We start from the raw sequence: 14,991 nt of genomic DNA, 5'->3' as shown, positions 1-14,991 counted from the left end.
TCCAAGTACTAACTAGGCCCAACTCTGCTTAGCTTCTAGACTGTGACTATGGATCAGGCGTGGAATTTTTTTTTTTTTTTATTTGCTTTATTTGAATAGTCATATTTTAACAGTCATTCAATAACATTTCCAATCCAGAGTCCATTAAAATCTTGCAAACTCTCTTGAAACATTACAAAACAGACCATTTTTTCTTCTTGTTTAAAATAATAAAACAAGCATTGGAACATACTCTTTTTCAAAATTTCCTTTTAAACACATTCCACATCCAATAAAATATTTTTCTTTTTTGCATCCTCTTTCATACTGCACTTAATCAGCATCACAATTAAATTGATAAGTTTTTTATTTACATTGTTTATCCAAACCCAACATCACCACCTTATTCCATTCAAAAACTTTCATTATCATCTCCTTCAAACTTAAAACAAACTTTTGCATTTACCTATTAAAACTTCCAGTTCACAATATAAAAACAGGTGTAAAAATCCTTCATCATTATCATTACAAACTTCACAAGAGCGCTTGCCCATTCCAATTCTTGTTTAAAATGACATCTGTAAAATCACTTTGTGTCTAATAAAATATTCAGAGTTTTCAATTTCGCTTGTACAAATTTTTCCATTTAGGTTCCCCATATACTGCTTTTTTAAATCAAGTAAATTTCTGTAGCCATTATGTATCTCACAGTAGGCTTCTTAAAACAGCATTTCTAAATGAGTAAACCTTTTCACCGCACATTCATTAAAACATGCAGTTTTTCCTCTGTCCTCGCTATACAAGTCTTTTTCTTTGTTTGTCTTCTCCATATTTTCAATTCTCCTTTCTTTATACACTCTTGCGGCATTGTACTTTAATCACGCCATATTTGTTTATTATCTCTCTGTGCTATAATCCTCCTTTGCCTCCATCACATCCACAATGTAACGCATCAGTAAAAAAACCCTTCTTTCTTTAAATTCATATAAACATCTCTGACTTTTGTGATCCCCACATCCCACCATTTCTTAAAAATACCTCCCTTCCTTGATTTGGGAAAATACAGTTGTTTAAGAATAAAGGCTGATTTTGAAATGTTCTCTCTCGACCTTGTGGCTTAAATGCACATTATTTAAAAAAATTTGCCTCCATCGCCCCAGTAGTTCTTTATAAAATCTGCAGCATATCCGCTATCCATTTTTTGTCACTCCATTGTTCTCTTCCATGCCGCGGTTATCTTCTGGCCCATGTACTTTTAATCATTTTTACCTCAATGTTCTTTCTTTGTTCCACATCCATTAACCCCAATCCTCCTTCCCACCTCTCCAATTAAAGTGTTGGTGTGCTATTTTCCTGGCGGCTTCTTCCCATAAAAATCTAAAAAAACATTTGTTCAGCCTTTTTTCTACCTAATAACGGCATAGATGCCACATATAAAATATGCCATAACTTAGAAACCATTAAAACATTCAAAAATTAAAACCTTCTTTTCAAAGTTAATGACATTAATTTCCAAAAGATCAACCTCTCAATCCCTCCTAAAATTTCTTACACATTGTTCCTTCCTTGGGCTTTCTTTTCATCCTCCTCATTATAATACTTTAAAATCTTTATTTCATTAAGGTTTCCTAAAAGTAAAGTGCCCAAGTTAAAACTGGTCTCCCAAATCTCATGTACAACTGCTTATCCTCATTAACTTCACTCGATATCTCGCAAAATTTTGGTACTACTTATTGATTCCCTTACATTGGCCAGATCTTTTAACATTGAAGCGTTGTATCATCAGCATACTGAAATATACATTCTCCTCCTTCTATACCTATCCCTTTTATTTGTCCCTCCTTCATATCGCTAATCCCAGTGGTTCATGACTAAAGCATATAAAAAGTGTCGTATAACGGGCAAACTTCTGCCTAATTGATCTAGTTAAATTAAACAGTCTGTTAAAACCCATTGCATTTTATCATACAGCACCTTTTTATATAAAATTTTTAACTACTAATAAAAATTCTCCAAACCAGTAAAACGCTAAACCCAAATAAAAATCATGTCACCTGTCAAAAGCCTTCAAAGTCCAAACTGATTATAAAACCATCTTTCCTCTTTTCGGTTATATACCTTATTGTGTCTTCTTTATGCTCATTGTCAGATCCGCAATGTCCCTTCCTTTAATGCTGTACGCTGGTTTGTTTTGATTATACTGCATCACTCTTAATCTGTTAGCTAAAACTTTGATAAAATCTTCAGATCGGTAAGCAAGCATTGGTTATAGGCCTATAATTTTTAAATTCACTCTTTGTCTCCTCTCCTTTTTATATATCAGCTTCATTAATCCTACCTCTATCCTTGGTTCATCTCATCTTTCCTAAAAATCTCATCAAATACTTCTTTTAAAATACCGTTAAAAATCTTTTAAAAATACCGTGTAAACCCACTCCCAACCCATCTATGCCTGGGACTTTTCCTTTTGTTTGAAGCTTCTCACTTATTGCTCTTTTTATTTCTTCTTTCTTTTTACTTCATCATCATACACTCTTTATCAATTTCTCCTACTCTTCTTGATTTTATTTGCATTAGTAGTTCCTCTTTTTCTCCTTTTATCCTCCGTACAGAACAAGTTTTCTATGGGGGTATGATTGTATTTCTTTCAAGATTTCTCCATTTTCTTCTACTATCCCCTCCCATTTTTGCCCCTCATTTCTTTAATCATTTCGCTTTTCCTCTTCTTTCTCCAGATCAAAGAAAACTTTGTGTAATTTCTCCTCTCCACTGTATATTTTGCTTTACTTAATCTTGCACCTTCATATTTCTTCTCTTCCATTTCCCTTCAGTCTCACCCTCAATTTCTTTTATTTTCTGAATGCTTTTTCTGCCTAACCTAGTTCCTCTCATTTAATTTCACTCTTAGCTCTCTTCCTGTTTTTCTTACATTTTTGAACTAATTTGGTAATATCTTATTGTAATTTTTTTTTACTGTGATATTTCATATTCTCCCACTATTACATTCTGGCTTATCCTCATTATACATTTCATTTCTTTTTCCTTTTCAATGATCTCCTTTATACTGAAAACATAATCTTCATTCTTTAAAAAATCTCTGTATTTAAATCCATACTCCCGGGCTTCCCTTTGCACTTTACTCCAGTCCACTCTAAAATATAAACTGTGATCGCAAAGCTGTCTCTTCATACACAATCTTTTCTATAAAAATTCTCCATATTTCTCGTGACATGTAAAAATCAATTCTTGCTGCACACACAAACTGCCCCACTATTTGCCTCCTAGAAAATTCTTTTTCTTTTCATTTCTTTCTCTCCACACATCGCATCATATTATTCTCTCTTCTCATTAATGCTTTTAATTCTTTTCTCTCGTGTCAGTTTTAAAACACCATTCCTTCTGCCATGTCTTGTTTGCTAAAAACTGTGCTAAAACTTCCCCATCATTATTATTATTTCCTTTATATTTTTACAACATTTCTTAAAACATTAAAAACTTCTCTTTTCTTTTTCTCTGTTGGCGTATATTCTACTTCCTGCTAAAATCAGTTCCCTGGTCCTCATAATCCACTTCCACAACCATACATTTCCCATTTTATCTTTTTATACACTACTTTCAAGTTTATATAAAAAACCCTTTTCCCATTAAAAATGCCACTCCTCTCTCCAGGCCTTCCATCCCCATTATTATACAAACATTCCCTACCACATCTTTTATAGTCCATCATCACACTATCTTTCCAGTTTGTTTCTGGTGAGCAACAACATCTTCTTCCTTTGTGGTTTTCTTCACTCTTTCAAATTTTCCTATGTCCATCAGTCCCCTTGCATTAAAAGTAACACATCTTAAAACCAGAAAAAGAAGGAAAAATAAGCACATAAAAACATTACTCTCCATCTTCTCCCTCCAGCTCTCTTAACACTTCATAACAAAGTTAAAACTTTTACTTTGTCCTGCAGATTACTATTTTTTCCCTGCATTTCAACATTTGGTTTTACCTTTAGTGCTCTCCTTTCTTATTTGTCCTTTCCCCTCTGTCTTTTTCTATGTTGTCCTTCCTTGCTTCTCTTCTTCAGTGTCCGCTTTTTGTTTTGATCTTTCATTTCTTGTCTATCTTTCACGCTATCCGGAAATCTTTTAAAACTGTCCTATTTCCATTTCTGTCCCTTGGAGTGTCCTGTTCTCGTGGTTTGTTCCTTTTTCTTTTCATTCTCTTTATTCTTCTCTCTTCCTCTGCTGCCCCATTCTCCGCCTGCTTTCTTTTGTTGTAGTCCTTGTTGCTCTGTCCTTATCAAATTCTCCTTCAAGGCTCTTTGCTTCTCTTCATAATCTGTCTGTCCATAACGTTCATGTTCCATACCTCCTTCCTCTCTCCCTCTATCCCACACCTCGCAACCTTTATTTAAAATTTGTTGACACTCTGGCACTTTACTGCATTGCAATTTCTTTGCAAAATGTCCTTTCTTTACATTTGCAGCAGGTGAACCAGGGCATTCTTTTAGCAGATGTTCAGGGTCTATGCACACAGCCTGGCAAGTCTTCACCTGATGGCTGTGCATCACCAAAGTACTGCGTCTCTTCTGCTGTTCTTCAAGCTTGTGTTAGAGGCAACGATGCCACCTCCTTTGGGGGAACCTTTACTTTTAGGAACCTTGTTCCATCTTCGACGCAAGGTCTAGGTGGCATCTTCTTTAATTTTTGAGATGGGATTAACCTCATGACTCCAATTTTCCCATAATTTTTTAATATCAAGGTAGACAGGCAGGCATGAAGGAAACAACATAATCTCCCTATTTGCAGTCTTTTAACCTCACAGTTCACTCCCTTTGATTAAGAGTCCATCAGTAAAATACCACATATTTCCATATTTTCCATCGTTAGTTCAAACTCCTTTCCCTTGCCTTGGTCTTAGCGCCAGAATTGTCCCATTTCCACATTTGAACTGGTCACTGCTTTAATAATATCCACCGCTGTCACATCAAGCCTACATTTTCCATATTCACAATCACCGTAGCTCTTTAAATATTTCCCTTTCGTTGACCCCTGTTCTTTCATGTTTTGATCCATTCTATTTCCAACTCGTAGTCGCCATCCAGTCCAGTGTCGCTTGTCGCGGCGTGTTCCTCTCCCTCCCGCTCCAGTGTCGCTTGTCTTGGCGTGTTCTCGTGTCGCTCCAGTGTCGCTTGCCATGCATGTTCCTTGTGCCGCTGCATTGTCGCTGTTCCCACGTGCCCTCGTGCCAGTCCAGTGTCATTTGCCATTAATCCGCCCATTGAAAGAAAAGAAGAAAAAATAAAATAGAAAGATGAATTCACCTCTCCAGCAAGCAAAAAGCTGCTGTTGGGTGGTTTTATAACTGGAAAACAACAAAAACTAACTTAAAACTAAAGATAAAAGCAAAATACAAACACAAAAATTAACACAAAATGGAGGAGAGGCTACCTCCCTACTGCAGCCAACAACTTCCTGTGTACTTCTCTAGCGCCAACAAGGTGGTATGGCCGTAGTTTAAAGCTGCTGCAAAAAGCCCCTTATTTTAAGGTGAGGCACACTGGTGCCATTATACTAGATAAGTGAATGAATGAAATACAAAAAAAAAAAAATACTTCAAAATGAGCTACATTAAAAATAAGAGCATTAGTTAAGTAGTTAAAAATAGTCAAACTGTTTAAAGAACAGCTACTTTAAAGGCAATTGAATTAAATACAGTAAGGAAAGCAAAGAGCTGGTCAAACTTTGACCACATCAAGGGCCAGTGTGGCTAGATAAGTAGTGAAAAAACTCAAAACTCACAGCACATGGCATTCCTAGGCAGTCTCCCCATCCAAGTACTAACTAGGCTCCAACTCTGCTTAGCTTCTGAAAGGTCCATGGAACAGTGGTATGGCCGTAGTTTCTAAAGCTGCTGCAAAAAAGCCCCTATTTTAAGGTGAGGCACATCATGCCATTATACTAGATTAGTAATGAATGAAATACAAAAAACACTTCAAAATGAGCTATTACTGAAGACAGACATTAGTTAAGTAGTTAAAACAGTCAAACTCTGTTTAAAGAACAGCCACTTTAAAGGCAACTGAATTAAATAAGCAGTAAGGGGAAAGCAAAGAGCTGGGCCAAACTTTGACCACACTAAGGCCAGGTATTAGATAAGCAGTAAAACTCAAAAACTTACAGCACCTGGTATTCCTAGGCAGTCTCCCCATCCAAGTACTAACTAGGCCCAACTCTGCTTAGCTTCTGAGATCAGACGAAAGACTGTATGCGTGAACAGGTGGTATGTACTGCAGCCACTGCCGCTGCAAAAGCCCCCTATTTTAAGGTGAGGCCACCATGCCATTATACTCAGATAAGTAATGAATGAAATACAAAAAAAAAAATACTCTCAAAATGAGCTACATTAAAGATAAGAGCATTAGTTAAGTAGTTAAAAACAGTCAAACTTGTTTAAAGAACAGCTACTTTTTAAAGGCAATTAACTAAATAAGCAGTAAGGAGCTAAAAGATTGGTCAAACTTTTGACCACACTAAGGGCCAGTGTATTAGATAAGAGTGAAAACTCAAAACTAACAGCACCTGGTATTCCTAGGCAGTCTCCCATCCAAGTACTAATCCAGGCCCAACTCTGCTTAGCTTCTGAGATCAGACGAGATCAGGCGTGGAACAGGGTGGTATGGCTGCAGCCAGTTGCTGCAAAAGCCCCCTATTTTAAGGTGAGGTAATACTATGCCATTATACTAGAGATGGCAATGAATGAAATACAAAAAAAATACTCAAATGAGTTTACATTAAAGATAAGAGCATTAGTTACAGTTAAAACAGTCAAACTCTGTTTAAAGAACAGCTACTTTAAAGGCAATTGAATTAAATAAGCAGTAAGGAAAGCAAAGAGCTGGTCAAACTTTGACCACACCAAGGGCAAGTGTAATAGATAAGTAGTGAAAAACCTAAAAAAATACAGCACCTGGTATTCTAGGCAGTCTCCATCCAAGTACTAACTAGGCCCAACTCTGCTTAGCTTCTGAGATCAGACAAGAACAGGCGTGAACAGGGTGGTAAGGCTGCAATAAAGCTGCTGCAAAAAGCTCCCTATTTTAAGGTGAGGCACACTCATGCCATTATACTAGATAAGTAATGAATGAAATACAAAAAAAAAAATACTTCAAAAATGAGCTACATTAAAGATAAGAGCATTAGTTAAGTAGTTAAAACAGTCAAACTCTGTTTAAAGAACAGCTACTTAAAGGTGCAATTGAATTAAATAAGAGTAAGGAAAAGCAAAGAGCTGGTCAAACTTCTTGACCACACTAAGGGCCAGTGTAATAGATAAGTAGAAAACTCAAAAAATACAGCACCTGGTACTCCTAGGCAGTCTCCCATCCAAGTACTTTAATTCAGGCCCAACTCTGCTTAGCTTCTGAGATCAGACAAGAACAGGCGAACAGGGTGGTATGGCCGCAAGCTTAAAGCTGCAAAAAGCCCCTATTTTAAGGTGAGGCACACTCATGCCATTATACTAGATAAGTAATGAATGAAATACAAAAAAAAAAAAATACTTCCAAAATGAGCTACATTAAAGATAAGAGCATTAGTTAAGTAGTTAAAAACAGTCAAATCCCTGTTTAAAGAATAAAGCATTTAAAGGCAATTGAATTAAATAAGCAGTAAGTGAAAGCAAAGAGCTGGTCAAACTTTGACCACACTCAAGGCAGTGTAATAGATAAGTAGTGAAAACTCCAAAAAAATACAGCACCTGCATTCCCAGGGCAGTCTCCCATCCGCAATTAACTAGGCCCAACTCTGCTTAGCTTCTGAGATCAGACAACATCAGCGTGAACAGGTGGTATGGCTGCACAAAGCCGCTGCAAAAAGCCCCCTATTTAAGGTGAGGCACACCAAGTGCCATTATACTAGGTAAGTAATGAATGAAATACAAAAAAAAAAATATCTTCAAAATGAGCTACATTAAAGATAAGAGCATTAGTTAAGTAGTTAAAATAGTCAAACTCTGTTTAAAGAACAGCAACTTTAAAGGCAAATGAATTAAATAAGCAGTATGGAAAGCAAAGAGCTGGTCAAACTTTGACCACACTATACAGTGTATTAGATGTTAGAAAAACTCAAAACTTACAGCACCTGGTATTTCCAGGCAGTCTCCCATCCAAGTACCAACTAGCCCAACTCTGCTTTAGCTTCTGAGATCAGACTTAGATCAGGTAAACAGGGTGGTATGTAATGCAAGCAAAGCTGCAAAGCCCCTATTTTAAGGTGAGGCACACTAAGTACATTACTAGATAAGCAATGAATTTAAATACAAAAAAAAAAAAATACTTCCAAAATGAGCTACATTAAAGATAAGAGCAATGAAGTTAAGAGTTAAAACAGTCAAACTTCTGGTTTAAAGAACAGCCACTTTAAAGGCAATTGAATTAAAATAAGCAGTAAGGGGAAAGCAAAGAGAGCTGGTCAAACTTTGACCACACCAAGGGCCAGTGTATTGTGATATAGTGAAAACTCAAAACTTACAGCACCTGGTATTCCTAGGCAGTCTCCCATCCAAGTACTAACTAGGCCCAACTCTGCTTAGCTTCTGAGATCAGGCGTGAACAGGGTGGTATGGCCAGAAGCCAAAGCTGCCAAAAAGCTCTATTTTAAGGTGAGGCACACTAAGTGCCATTATACTAGATAAGCAATGAATGAAATACAAAAAAATACTTCCAAAATGAGCTACATTAAAGATAAGAGCATTAGTTAAGTAGTTAAAAACAGTCAAACTCTGTTTAAAGTACAGCCACTTTAAAGGCAATGAATTCAAATAAGCAGTAAGGAAAGCAAAGAGCTGGTCAAACTTCTCGCCACACTAATGGGCCAGTGTATTAGATAAGTAGTGAAAACTCAAAAACTTACAGCACCTGGTATTCCTAGGCAGTTCCATCCAAGTACTAGTTAACCAGGCCCAACTCTGCTTAGCTTGAGATCAAACGCAGATCAGGCGTGAACAGGTGGTATGCCTTGCCGAAAGCTGCCGCAAAAAGCCTCTATTTAAGGTGATACACTAAGTGCCATTATACTAGATAAGTAATGAATGAAATACAAAAAAATCAAAATGAGCTACATTAAAGATAAGAGCATTAGTTAAGTAGTTAAAAACAGTCAAACTCTGTTTAAAGTACAGCTACTTTAAAGGCAATTGAATTAAATAAGCAGTAAGGGAAAGCAAAGAGCTGGTCAAACTTTGGCCACACTAAGGGCCAGTGTATTAGATAAGTAGTGAAAAAACTCAAAAGCTTACAGCACCTGGTATTCCTAGGCAGTCTCCCATCCAAGTACTAACTAGGCCCAACTCTGCTTAGCTTCTGAGATCAGACGAGATCAGGCGTAAACAGGGTGGTATGGTCGTAAGCAAAAGCTGCTGCAAAAAGCCCCCTATTTTAAGGTGTGGCACATTAAGTGCCATTATACTAGATAAGTAATGAATGAAATACAAAAAAATACTTCAAAATGAGCTACATTAAAGATAAGAGCATTAGTTAAGTAGTTAAAAACAGTCAAACTCTGTTTAAAGAACAGCTACTCTAAAGGCAATTGAATTAAATAAGCAGTAAGGGAAAGCAAAGAGCTGGTCAAACTTTGGCCACACTAAGGGCCAGTGTATTAGATAAGTAGTGAAAAAACTCAAAAACTTACAGCACCTGGTTTTCCTAGGCAGTCTCCCATCCAAGTACTAACTAGGCCCAACTCTGCTTAGCTTCTGAGATCAGACGAGATCAGGCGTGAACAGGGTGGTATGGCCGCAAGCGAAAGCTGCTGCAAAAAGCCCCCTATTTTAAGGTGAGGCACACTAAGTGCCATTATACTAGATAAGTAATGAATGAAATACAAAAAAAAAAAAATACTTCAAAATGAGCTACATTAAAGATAAGAGCATTAGTTAAGTAGTTAAAAACAGTCAAACTCTGTTTAAAGTACAGCTACTTTAAAGGCAATTGAATTAAATAAGCAGTAAGGGAAAGCAAAGAGCTGGTCAAACTTGGCCACACTAAGGGCCAGTGTATTAGATAAGTAGTGAAAAAAACTCAAAAACTTACAGCACCTGGTATTCCTAGGCAGTCTCCCATCCAAGTACTAACCAGGCCCAACTCTGCTTAGCTTCTGAGATCAGACGAGATCAGGCGTGAACAGGGTGGTATGGCCTAAGCGAAAGCTGCTGCAAAAAGCCCCCTATTTTAAGGTGAGGCACACTAAGTGCCATTATACTAGATAAGTAATGAATGAAATAAAAAAAAAAATACTTCAAAATGAGCTACATTAAAGATAAGAGCATTAGTTAAGTAGTTAAAAACAGTCAAACTCTGTTTAAAGTACAGCTACTTTAAAGGCAATTGAATTAAATAAGCAGTAAGGGAAAGCAAAGAGCTGGTCAAACTTTGGCCACACTAAGGGCCAGTGTATTAGATAAGTAGTGAAAAACTCAAAACTTACAGCACCTGGTATTCCTAGGCAGTCTCCCATCCAAGTACTAACTAGGCCCAACTCTGCTTAGCTTCTGAGATCAGACGAGATCAGGCGTGAACAGGGTGGTATGGTCGTAAGCAAAAGCTGCTGCAAAAGCCCCTATTTTAAGGTGAGGCACACTAAGTGCCATTATACTAGATAAGTAATGAATGAAATACAAAAAAATACTTCAAAATGAGCTACATTAAAGATAAGAGCATTAGTTAAGTAGTTAAAAACAGTCAAACTCTGTTTAAAGAACAGCTACTTTAAAGGCAATTGAATTAAATAAGCAGTAAGGGAAAGCAAAGAGCTGGTCAAACTTTGGCCACACTAAGGGCCAGTGTATTAGATAAGTAGTGAAAAACTCAAAAGCTTACAGCACCTGGTTTTCCTAGGCAGTCTCCCATCCAAGTACTAACTAGGCCCAACTCTGCTTAGCTTCTGAGATCAGACGAGATCAGGCGAAACAGGGTGGTATGGTCGTAAGCAAAAGCTGCTGCAAAAGCCCCTATTTTAAGGTGTGGCACATTAAGTGCCATTATACTAGATAAGTAATGAATGAAATACAAAAAAAAAAAAAAATACTTCAAAATGAGCTACATTAAAGATAAGAGCATTAGTTAAGTAGTTAAAAACAGTCAAACTCTGTTTAAAGTACAGCTACTTTAAAGGCAATTGAATTAAATAAGCAGTAAGGGAAAGCAAAGAGCTGGTCAAACTTTGGCCACACTAAGGGCCAGTGTATTAGATAAGTAGTGAAAAACTCAAAAACTTACAGCACCTGGTATTCCTAGGCAGTCTCCCATCCAAGTACTAACTAGGCCCAACTCTGCTTAGCTTCTGAGATCAGACGAGATCAGGCGTGAACAGGGTGGTATGGGCGTAAGCGAAAGCTGCTGCAAAAAGCCCCCTATTTTAAGGTGAGGCACACTAAGTGCCATTATACTAGATAAGTAATGAATGAAATACAAAAAAAAATACTTCAAAATGAGCTACATTAAAGATAAGAGCATTAGTTAAGTAGTTAAAAACAGTCAAACTCTGTTTAAAGTACAGCTACTTTAAAGGCAATTGAATTAAATAAGCAGTAAGGGAAAGCAAAGAGCTGGTCAAACTTTGGCCACACTAAGGGCCAGTGTATTAGATAAGTAGTGAAAAAACTCAAAAACTTACAGCACCTGGTATTCCTAGGCAGTCTCCCATCCAAGTACTAACTAGGCCCAACTCTGCTTAGCTTCTGAGATCAGACGAGATCAGGCGTGAACAGGGTGGTATGGCCGTAAGCTAAAGCTGCTGCAAAAAGCCCCTATTTTAAGGTGAGGCACACTAAGTGCCATTATACTAGATAAGTAATGAATGAAATACAAAAAAAAAAAATACTTCAAAATGAGCTACATTAAAGATAAGAGCATTAGTTAAGTAGTTAAAAACAGTCAAACTCTGTTTAAAGAACAGCTACTTTAAAGGCAATTGAATTAAATAAGCAGTAAGGGAAAGCAAAGAGCTGGTCAAACTTTGACCACACTAAGGGCCAGTGTATTAGATAAGTAGTGAAAAAACTCAAAAACTTACAGCACCTGGTATTCATAGGCAGTCTCCCATCCAAGTACTAACTAGGCCCAACTCTGCTCAGCTTCTGAGATCAGACGAGATCAGGCATGAACAGGGTGGTATGGCCGTAAGCGAAAGCTGCTGCAAAAAGCCCCCTATTTTAAGGTGAGGCACACTAAGTGCCATTATACTAGATAAGTAATGAATGAAATACAAAAAAAAAAAAAACTTCAAAATGAGCTACATTAAAGATAAGAGCATTAGTTAAGTAGTTAAAAACAGTCAAACTCTTTAAAGAACAGCTACTTTAAAGGCAATTGAATTAAATAAGCAGTAAGGGAAAGCAAAGAGCTTTTCAAACTTTGACCACACTAAGGGCCAGTGTATTAGATAAGTAGTGAAAAAACTCAAAAACTTACGGCACCTGGTATTCCTAGGCAGTCTCCCATCCAAGTACTAACTAGGCCCAACTCTGCTTAGCTTCTGAGATCAGGCGTGAACAGGGTGGTATGGCCGTTAGCGAAAGCTGCTGCAAAAGCCCCTATTTTAAGGTGAGGCACACTAAGTGCCATTATACTAGATAAGTAATGAATGAAATACAAAAAAAAAAATACTTCAAAATGAGCTACATTAAAGATAAGAGCATTAGTTAAGTAGTTAAAAACAGTCAAACTCTGTTTAAAGAACAGCTACTTTAAAGGCAATTGAATTAAATAAGCAGTAAGGGAAAGCAAAGAGCTGGTCAAACTTTGACCACACTAAGGGCCAGTGTATTAGATGAGTAGTGAAAAACTCAAAAACTTACAGCACCTGGTATTCCTAGGCAGTTTCCCATCCAAGTACTAATCAGGCCCAACTCTGCTTAGCTTCTGAGATCAGACGAGATCAGGCGTGAACAGGGTGGTATGGCCGTGAAGCTAAAGCTGCTGCAAAAAGCCCCTATTTTAAGGTGAGGCACACTAAGTGCCATTATACTAGATAAGTAATGAATGAAATAAAAAAAAAAATACTTCAAAATGAGCTACATTAAAGATAAGAGCATTAGTTAAGTAGTTAAAAACAGTCAAACTCTGTTTAAAGAACAGCTACTTTAAAGGCAATTGAATTAAATAAGCAGTAAGGGAAAGCAAAGAGCTGGTCAAACTTTGACCACACTAAGGGCCAGTGTATTAGATAAGTAGTGAAAAACTCAAAAACTTACAGCACCTGGTATTCCTAGGCAGTCTCCCATCCAAGTACTAACTAGGCCCAACTCTGCTTAGCTTCTGAGACCAGACGAGATCAGGCGTGAACAGGGTGGAATGGCCGTAAGCAAAAGCTGCTGCAAAAAGCCCCCTATTTTAAGGTGAGGCACACTAAGTGCCATTATACTAGATAAGTAATGAATGAAATACAAAAAAAAAAATACTTCAAAATGAGCTACATTAAAGATAAGAGCATTAGTTAAGTAGTTAAAAACAGTCAAACTCTGTTTAAAGAACAGCTACTTTAAAGGCAATTGAATTAAATAAGCAGTAAGGGAAAGCAAAGAGCTGGTCAAACTTTGACCACACTAAGGGCCAGTGTATTAGATAAGTAGTGAAAAAACTCAAAAACGTACAGCACCTGGTATTCCTAGGCAGTCTCCCATCCAAGTACTAACTAGGCCCAACTCTGCTTAGCTTCTGAGATCAGACGAGATCAGGCGTGAACAGGGTGGTATGGCCGTAAGGCGAAAGCTGCTGCAAAAAGCCCCTATTTTAAGGTGAGGCACACTAAGTGCCATTATACTAGATAAGTAATGAATGAAATACAAAAAAAAAAAAATACTTCAAAATGAGCTACATTAAAGATAAGAGCATTAGTTAAGTAGTTAAAAACAGTCAAACTCTGTTTAAAGAACAGCTACTTTAAAGGCAATTGAATTAAATAAGCAGTAAGGGAAAGCAAAGAGCTGGTCAAACTTTGACCACACTAAGGGCCAGTGTATTAGATAAGTAGTGAAAAACTCAAAACTTACAGCACCTGGTATTCCTAGGCAGTCTCCCATCCAAGTACTAACTAGGCCCAACTCTGCTTAGCTTCTGAGATCAGACGAGATCAGGCGTGAACAAGGTGGTACGGCCGTAAGCGAAAGCTGCTGCAAAAAGCCCCCTATTTTAAGGTGAGGCACACTAAGTGCCATTATACTAGATAAGTAATGAATGAAATACAAAAAAAAATACTTCAAAATGAGCTACATTAAAGATAAGAGCATTAGTTAAGTAGTTAAAAACAGTCAAACTCTGTTTAAAGAACAGCTACTTTAAAGGCAATTGAATTAAATAAGCAGTAAGGGAAAGCAAAGAGCTGGTCAAACTTTGACCACACTAAGGGCCAGTGTATTAGATAAGTAGTGAAAAAACTCAAAAACTTACAGCACCTGGTATTCCTAGGCAGTCTGCCATCCAAGTACTAACTAGGCCCAACTCTGCTTAGCTTCTGAGATCAGACGAGATCAGGCGTGAACAAGGTGGTACGGCCGTAAGTTTAAAGCTGCTGCAAAAAGCCCCTATTTTAAGGTGAGGCACACTAAGTGCCATTATACTAGATAAGTAATGAATGAAATACAAAAAAATACTTCAAAAGGAGCTACATTAAAGATAAGAGCATTAGTTAAGTAGTTAAAAACAAACTCTGTTTAAAGAACAGCTACTTTAAAGGCAATTGAATTAAATAAGCAGTAAAGGGAAAGCAAAGAGCTGGTCAAACTTTGACCACACTAAGGGCCAGTGTATTAGATAAGTAGTGAAAAAACTCAAAAACTTACAGCACCTGGTATTCCTAGGCAGTCTCCCTTCCAAGTACTAACTAGGCCCAACTCTGCTTAGCTTCTGAGATCAGACGAGATCAGGCTTGAACAGGGTGGTATGGCCGTAAGCTTAAAGCTGCTGCAAAAGCCCCTATTTTAAGGTGAGGCACACTAAGTGCCATTATACTAGATAAGTA

The 14,991-nt window shown here is 37.3% G+C and overlaps 3 non-coding genes and 14 pseudogenes across 3 annotated transcripts; all 17 read right to left on the bottom strand.

Moving 5' to 3' along the window:
* Window positions 1-6,540: 6,540 nt before the first annotated feature.
* Window positions 6,541-6,660, bottom strand: LOC122337738 (annotated as a pseudogene).
* A 1,835-nt stretch (window positions 6,661-8,495) lies between these two features.
* On the bottom strand, window positions 8,496-8,604 carry LOC122337754 (annotated as a pseudogene).
* Window positions 8,605-9,261: 657 nt separating this feature from the next.
* LOC122337762 lies at window positions 9,262-9,380 on the bottom strand. The gene has a single exon (XR_006249570.1). It is a non-coding gene; the product is annotated as a 5S ribosomal RNA (ribosomal RNA).
* A 276-nt stretch (window positions 9,381-9,656) lies between these two features.
* On the bottom strand, window positions 9,657-9,775 carry LOC122337772. The gene has a single exon (XR_006249579.1). It is a non-coding gene; the product is annotated as a 5S ribosomal RNA (ribosomal RNA).
* Window positions 9,776-10,057: 282 nt separating this feature from the next.
* On the bottom strand, window positions 10,058-10,175 carry LOC122337663 (annotated as a pseudogene).
* Window positions 10,176-10,451: 276 nt separating this feature from the next.
* LOC122337781 lies at window positions 10,452-10,570 on the bottom strand (annotated as a pseudogene).
* Window positions 10,571-10,843: 273 nt separating this feature from the next.
* Window positions 10,844-10,961, bottom strand: LOC122337670 (annotated as a pseudogene).
* A 281-nt stretch (window positions 10,962-11,242) lies between these two features.
* On the bottom strand, window positions 11,243-11,361 carry LOC122337647 (annotated as a pseudogene).
* Window positions 11,362-11,639: 278 nt separating this feature from the next.
* On the bottom strand, window positions 11,640-11,758 carry LOC122337679. Its single transcript, XR_006249562.1, has one exon. It is a non-coding gene; the product is annotated as a 5S ribosomal RNA (ribosomal RNA).
* Window positions 11,759-12,038: 280 nt separating this feature from the next.
* Window positions 12,039-12,157, bottom strand: LOC122337677 (annotated as a pseudogene).
* A 279-nt stretch (window positions 12,158-12,436) lies between these two features.
* LOC122337727 lies at window positions 12,437-12,545 on the bottom strand (annotated as a pseudogene).
* Window positions 12,546-12,822: 277 nt separating this feature from the next.
* LOC122337654 lies at window positions 12,823-12,941 on the bottom strand (annotated as a pseudogene).
* A 277-nt stretch (window positions 12,942-13,218) lies between these two features.
* Window positions 13,219-13,337, bottom strand: LOC122337649 (annotated as a pseudogene).
* A 280-nt stretch (window positions 13,338-13,617) lies between these two features.
* Window positions 13,618-13,736, bottom strand: LOC122337648 (annotated as a pseudogene).
* Window positions 13,737-14,016: 280 nt separating this feature from the next.
* Window positions 14,017-14,135, bottom strand: LOC122337642 (annotated as a pseudogene).
* A 278-nt stretch (window positions 14,136-14,413) lies between these two features.
* Window positions 14,414-14,532, bottom strand: LOC122337661 (annotated as a pseudogene).
* Window positions 14,533-14,805: 273 nt separating this feature from the next.
* On the bottom strand, window positions 14,806-14,924 carry LOC122337664 (annotated as a pseudogene).
* Between the last annotated feature and the right edge of the window lie 67 nt (window positions 14,925-14,991).

Source organism: Puntigrus tetrazona, unplaced genomic scaffold (assembly GCF_018831695.1).
Source record: "Puntigrus tetrazona isolate hp1 unplaced genomic scaffold, ASM1883169v1 S000000975, whole genome shotgun sequence".
NCBI classification, from domain to species: Eukaryota; Metazoa; Chordata; class Actinopteri; order Cypriniformes; family Cyprinidae; genus Puntigrus; species Puntigrus tetrazona.
Note: the sequence above shows the minus strand (reverse complement) of the source record. Positions and strands in the feature narration are given on the sequence as shown.